The 7,661-nt window shown below is 30.3% G+C and overlaps 1 long non-coding RNA gene across 1 annotated transcript; it reads left to right on the top strand.

The window, feature by feature from the left end:
- Nucleotides 1-4,289: 4,289 nt before the first annotated feature.
- Nucleotides 4,290-5,749, top strand: LOC136061790 (uncharacterized). The gene is made up of 3 exons (XR_010623663.1): nucleotides 4,290-4,356; nucleotides 4,445-4,532; nucleotides 5,427-5,749. It is a non-coding gene; the product is annotated as an uncharacterized LOC136061790 (long non-coding RNA).
- The last annotated feature ends 1,912 nt before the right edge of the window (nucleotides 5,750-7,661 follow it).

Here is a 7,661-nt window from a genome sequence, read left to right as displayed (position 1 = left end):
TGGTGATGGGTGGTTGAAAGAAAGACAATAAAGAAAAGATAAACATGGGGAAGAAGAGAGAGAGATTGGATTATATTATTTTATTGGTAGTACTGAGTTGAATAGGAAAATAAAAACTGGGATATTGGGTGTGTTGTAAAATGGTATGATATAATTAATAAAGTAACTTTTGAAATGGTAAAATAAAATAGTTTGAAGATTGCAGATGTGAACGCTCATACATCTTAGCAATGCTAATGGTAATAATGACTAATGAGCTACACGGTACACAGTCAATTATTGAAAGAAATGCTATAAAAGTAACAACTAAATTGATGGAAACATTAAAAGGGTAAAAAAACAATTCAACTAAAACCTTAATGGATTAACTCGATTTAACTAGGAACACAAGCATTTAAAGATCTAACAAGCTATAAACCTAAGAATCTACGAATCTAAGTAAATTGCTAGCAATGTGGTATAAATAAAAGAGCAATGATTACAAACAAACTACTTGCATATTGCATTAACATCTTACACTGAATTTTAAACCAATAATAAATAAGTTAACAAGGAGAGACATCTTGAATGTGTGTCCTTGTTTGAGAAATGAGCCTTTTATTAATAATTGAGGTCTCAACAACAATTCTTTTGTCATATGGTATCTCTTCCATGAATTCCCATTAAACTTTCATTAAGTCCCAGGTGTTATTTTGAATTTATGTAACTACAACGCAATCTCATGCTTCAGTTATATTTTAAAGGGTCATGTTAACAAGTACGGTAGGGCATTGATTAACAATCCAATTAAAGAAAGTTTTATGGAAAAAGAAAAAAAAAAAACAATTAATGTTTTGACAGCTTTTTTCATTTCTCATAAAAATGATAGGGTAAAATATCATTTTCGTCCCTAAACTATCACAAAAGTTCGTTTTTCGTCCCTAAACTTTCAAAAGTTCTATTTTCGTTCCTAAACTATCACAAAAGTTCATTTTTCGTCCTTAAACTTTCAAAAGTTCTATTTTCGTCCCTAAATTTTCAAAAGTTCTGACAGAGTACTGACGTGGCTTGACAGAGTGCTGATGTGGGAAGGACAAAAATCAATACGTTTGGAAAAGTTTAAGGACGAAAATAGAACTTTTGAAAGTTTAGGGACGAAAAACGAACTTTTATGATAGTTTAGGGACGAAAATAGAACTTTTGAAAGTTTAAGGATGAAAAACGAACTTTTGTGATAGTTTAGGGACGAAAATGATATTTTACCCAAAATGATATCAAAACTTTCTTAAAATTGATTCTTAACCAATGCCCTAACGGCACTCGTTAACATTTCTCTATTTTAAATTATAATGTTGCCGCATCATCTTTATGTTTGAAATATAATGTGATGAGTGTGTTTCTTGATAGTATTTCATAAAATAGTTGAACATGAAAGACACTTAATGGTCTAATTACAAATAAAAATGAACAACAAAGTGAATATAAAAAGGGAATCAAATATAAATTGACAAAATGAAAATTTTAAAATGTAAAAAGCCAAAAATAAAAATATTTTCAAATTTTATAAGTTTGCTCTAAAATTTTTCATTTAAAATCAAATCACCAATGTTACAACGATATAGGCCCAAAAACTATCTGAAAAAAAGTAAAATTTAAGTTTAATGATTCGTTTGGATTAAGAAAAAAAAAATAAGAGTATGCTAGAATAGAATAAAATTGATCTAAAATTAATTTATTTTCAATAAACATCCATGCCCACCTTCCCTTCTTCCTCTCCAAACGGAGTCCTGAACTAAACCCATTGAAACTGGTCCAATTGTCAGACCCATGAGATGATCGTGTAACTGCGCAAAAACCGAAAGGCATTGATATCTCATCTGTAAACAAAGATTCGTTTTAGCCTTTAGGAGTCAAGACACCCAACCTAACTTGGCCGTCTTTGAAATAAGCCGTCTTAGTCAGTGATTGTGTTGGTCACCAATCCCAAGAATTGCTGGACTAGAACGTGATATCTTACATATTAAAGGTGCACTGTAGAACGTGATATCCTATGTAATGAACATATGTACCACTATTTTTTTTTTTTTTTTTTTTTTTTGATGGGGAACATATGTACCACTATTGGCTTCTGGTTGATGCGTATTGCATACTAATCTCAAATTTTCATAGGAAACTCAATTCTCAAATAAAGAAGTCTGTTGAAAATCTCGTTTCTAAAACGTCTCGTTCAGCTAGCCCAAAAATATTTCAAAACAAATATATATATATATATATATGATGGACCCGGCACAACTCCCTCGGACAACCTCCTCATCCAAAAGAGGAGCCAGTGGACGAAAGAACCATTCCATCAATCTCCGTCATTACCTAAATCCATTGGACGAAGGAAGGGCAACCAGTTCATAAATAATGGCAATACGTTATAGAACTGCAATAAGTCTCCTTACTGTTGGAGAGACAAAGATCCTCTCATTAACACCTCAAGGAAGCGTTACAAATACCACATTTAAACCACCATTAGAGCACCTCCAACAGCTAGGAAAAGGAAGTAGGTATGTATACAAGTATTTCAGGACCTAAAGAGGTACGGAATTCTGATACAGAAACTATGATATTTGGGTATTAAAGCTTTCCTTACTTTCTCAGTTAGTTATCTAACTTAACCATCGGAGGCTCCGTGGCAAGCACCACACCGATGTTCTTTCTTTTCGTGCATTCTTGCGAGGCTTTCAGGTGATCTTGTTCAACCCTCCTACTGGACGATTAACTTGACTGATGATCTTGGCATCATTAACATATATATATATATATAATAGTAGGTGAAACAGAGAGAGTGTGAAATTGCAATTCCAAATTAGAACTCTAATTGTGTGCCACGTGTACACATCAATTTCAATCAATTAACGTTGTTCTTTTTTTTTTTTTTGTTTTTTTTTTTTTTGGTAAATAAAACATCCTGCTCTTCACACCCGTGTACATTCAAGTTCACATCCCCTTCTCAAAACCCAAAATCCTTCAATATACAGCTCCCCTTCTAGAAATCTGCGTTTTACATTTAAATGTTTTGCTCTTTTTTTTTTTTGGCTAAATAAAACCTTTTACTCCTCTTTATATATCAGACACACCTGTTTTACAGGTTCACCTCCCCTTCTGCCAAAGCCAACAACGACAACAACACCGATCTCTTCAGCTCCTTGATCTCAGACATCAAATCCTACTCTAACAATGACCCTCTTCTCCCATGGCTCCGATATGCCTCTCTCTTTCTTTGTGGGTTGGCTTTTTATATATACTCCAGTCCGATGGTTTTAGTGATCGGTAGTCACAGTGTCTTTCACATCTTCTGTTTTTGGCTAATTTGGGTTTCTTTCTATTTTGTGTGTGTGTGTGTGTGTGTGTGTTTTTCATTTTAATTGATATGATGTAGTTGTTTTCGTGGGAATATATATGTATAAATTGATCACCATTTTTTTTAGAGGCATGCACTTCTTCTTTGCATTGTCATTTTTTTTCCCTTAATTTTATTTATTTATTTATTGTTTTCATTTCTTCCTGTTGAAATTGAATCATGGGCTGTGATCGGCTTTTGTGATTGTTGAAAGATATATTATTATAAAAGGAATTTATTTATTATTTATTATTATTTTTAACTCTGATTAAAACTTTACTAAAACTTTTAGAAATATTCAACTGCCATAGGTTGACTCTTGCATCATTCTTGATATTTTGATTTTTTTTTTTAATTTTAAAAAATAAATAAATCTCTTGGTTATTATCAGCGTTTGTTATTTTTGAAAGATATCATAATAAAAGAATATATTTTAAATTTTTTTCTTCCACCATCCGTGATTAAGGTGGGGTTTGGATCCAATTTTACATTTCACGTTTTGCACTGTAGCGCATTTTCATTTTTTTTTTTTTTTTTTTTTTTTATTGGATAGCCCATTCCCTCTTTTTCAATGAATGCTATGAAATTTGCCATCTAATTGGTTATCAATCATAGAGTTCAAATACTTTTCTAGGTTTTGTTTTATAGGTCTCAAGTTTCCTTTTTTGTGGCAGGAGGAAAAAGGTTGAATTTGCATCAAAGAGATTCTTGGTATTCTTTCGTGGACTTACAGATTGATTAATTTTGATAGCAACCAGATTCCAAGATCCTTCAAAGGCAGTGATTTTTTAAGATATAATATTTGGTTTCAGTAAATTAGCCTGTTTTTTATTGAAACTAACAGAATTTGTATTGCTCTATTTATTTATTTGGTTGGTTGAGAAATTTTGTTGATGGGTTTTATCTATTTGCTTTATTTCAAATTACGATTGATATCTATTTACTTATGAATGATATCAGATCTGACCCTCACTTACACAAAACATAAGGTATCACATTCACAAAACTTAACGTAAGGTATCCTATGCTTTCTTGCTTTCTAAGAAAATTTCATTCCATTCCATGTGTTTGTCTCAGGTTTTTGCTTTGTGTGTCTTTGGGTTAATAAGGCAACAAAACTAAAGTTTTTAAGGCTGTCTGAAACTGTCAACAACATCACATAATGGTAGCTTAAATTCTTCTTTCATTGCTGATTTTTTTTCATTTGCTTTGATTTGTAAATAAGGACTATGTTTTTGGAGAAGTGAATAATGACTCTAAGTTTGTTACATTTCATACTAATTGTATTGTCGACTACCTGAATGGAAGTATATAAGTAAGATTTCCCTAATTTAAATGCAATTGTGATTTTTTTGTTTTTTGTGATGCACTTGAAGCATAGAGTTTCTTTATTCAAAAACTGATAGTTGATACTAGGTTAATATTTCTTCTTATTATACTCTATGGCTTTTGTTTTCCCTTTACTACACAAACACAAACACAAACAAAATTCCAATATGTTATTTATTTATGTAGTTGTCCCAGATTTTTTAAAATTTGGGTTGCCAAACATAGGTGCATAAGATTTAGACTCAAACCTTAAATAACTACCATTTGTTGTGATAAGATTGTATTGAAATTATGCACCAAAAATGTGTATTATCCATGCTTCTAAGAGGATTGGCTTTGTTCCTTCTATGCCTACTTAGATAAAGTGGATGTGGTTTTGTAAGGTACGACTAGGTGCCATCATTAGAGGTTCATTTGAGACCAATTGTGAGAATTTGCGGTATAACAAAATTTGAAAATAATTACATTGAAAGTTCACACAAATCTATCTTTTAGATTTATTGGTTGAAGAACAATTTCTTTAAAATTGGTTGGCACTGATAAGCAAGAGTTCAATGTAGATGTTGGTCATTTTGGAGTAGGAATTTTTCATGATATATGCTTCCTTAGTCTCTGTATTATTAGGTGCAACAATAGCTTTCATGTCCTTTTATTTCTATTTTTGTAGGGATCACTATTTTCATTCTTTAGATTATATTATAAACTTTCATTATTGTTTTAATCATTTCAGGTGTGGATTTTGAGATTAAGTTGCTCACAATTGGTGGGAGAAGATTGAAGCTTACAATTTGGGACACAAGCAATTGCTGGAATTATTTTGAATTATAGTTTCATTTTAATCTTTAATTAATGGTGCTTTTGGAAGTGATAGTTTATGCTAACATGTAATCTTTCTCTTCTTTCATGTTAGTCATTGCTTTTGGTGCATAAATAGATTGTAGAGCTATAAACAATTGATGAAAGATATGTATATATGATTTTTAGTTAGGTGAACTTTTGGGTTTTAATAGAAACATTTAACCTTCGGATGTTGAAAAAACAAGAAGGTAAAATGTTCAGTAAATTTCAATTTTGTGAAACTGATCAATGGCAATTTGAAGTGTTAAAAGAGACAACAATATTGACATCGGCTTGAAGAGATCTGATAGATTGTAGAGCTATTAACAATTGATGAAAGATATGTATATATGATTTTTAGTTAGGTGAACTTTTGGGTTTTAATAGAAACATTTAACCTTCGGATGATGAAAAAACAAGGTAAAATGTTCTGTAAATTTTAATTTTGTGAAACTGATCAATGGCAATTTGAAGTGTTAAAAGAGACAACAATATTGACTTCGGCTTGAAACGTACTCAAAATAAACTTTGAAGTGTTAAAAGAGACAACAATATTGACTTTGCCTTGAAACGTACTCAAAATAAACTCAAGGACAGCGTATTAGACATGTCTATAGGGAAAAAGTGTTATCTGATGGCATTTCCACTAAAAACTATGAATTGCAACACATTTCTGATTCAAATACGCTATTCATGTCCAATTTTATTAGAAACTTTTCAAGAAAGTTCCATTAATGTCCCTTTATATATTTTAAATAATAAAATGCAATATTCTCTTTTTTCTTCACTGTAGCATTACATAAATAATAAAATGCAATATTCTCTTTTTTTATTCATTGCTTTATCTAATGCTATCCTATGTATGATAAACCAAAAAAAAAAAAAAAACCAATAGCATTACTTAAATAATAGAATGCAATATATATTTTTCATTGTTTTATTTAATTCTATCATCCGTGTGATAAACCCAAAAAAACAAAAACAAAAAAATTGGCCAATAGCATCATTACAATTAACCAGTCCCGTGCGGTAGCACGGGGTTATATACTAGTGTATATATATATATATATATATAGCTAAACTGAGAAAAAAAATCCAATTAAATTCTAAATTGGAATCTAATTTTGTGCCACATGTCTCATCTGATTTTTAAATTTATGTGTCAAGTGAATTATTAGGTGTAAAAATCAAAGAGTCTAAATTCAATTAGATTTTAAATTCAATTTTAGTTGGAGTTCAATTTTGTGTCATATGTCTCATCTAATTTTTTTAATTTTTGTGGCAAGTGAATTATTGGGTGCAAAAACCGAAGAATCCAGATCCAATAAGATTCTAATTATATGTATAATATAATAAACCATTACATATTTTAGAAAGGGCAAGATTTAAGTACAATACTTAGGTGTTGTTTCTTAGATTCCCCTCTTAAGATTTTGTCATATGAATTTTTTTTATGAGAAGAAAATATATTTTTAAGTTAAATAGCCACATGGCAGAATCTTAAAAAGAGAACCTAAAGAACAGCACCTAAAGTACTGTACCTAAGTTTTGTCCTTGTAGAAATTCATTAATTAAAAATTGTGTAATTTGTAATTCTTACACCAAGTTTAATTCGAACATATATATATATATATATATAATTGTGATTGTTTTAAATGTACCCATGCATATGCACAAAATTACACACTAATATTATAGGTAGAAGAGGAGGGACTGGGCTTATCTCTAGACATTAGGGGTGTCAAATGGGTGAGTTTACGCTGTGCATAATTGGGTTGGGTACATAAAATTCATTTATCCATTATTACTCATTTAACCAATTTACTTCTAAACTCAAACTCAACCTAACTTAATTATTATGGAGAAATCCCAACCCACTAAATTACCTAATAATCAAAAACTACCAAAATGCCTCTAAAACTTGAAAATGACCAAAAATACTCTTAAAACCCTCTAAAATTGTTGAAATACTGCAAAATTTACCAAAATATTCCTAAAACTTTAAAATGACAAATATACCATTAGAACTTAAAAATGACAAAAATATCCCTAAAACCTATAAAAGAACTATAATACCTCTAAAACCTATAAAACAAAAAAAAAAAAAAAAAAAAAAAAAAAAAAAAAA

This window comes from Quercus suber, unplaced genomic scaffold, assembly GCF_002906115.3.
Source record: "Quercus suber isolate HL8 unplaced genomic scaffold, Cork oak 2.0 scaffold_352, whole genome shotgun sequence".
Lineage (NCBI taxonomy): Eukaryota > Viridiplantae > Streptophyta > Magnoliopsida > Fagales > Fagaceae > Quercus > Quercus suber.
The sequence above is the reverse complement of the archived record's forward strand: the minus strand, read 5'-3'. Positions and strand labels throughout refer to the sequence as shown.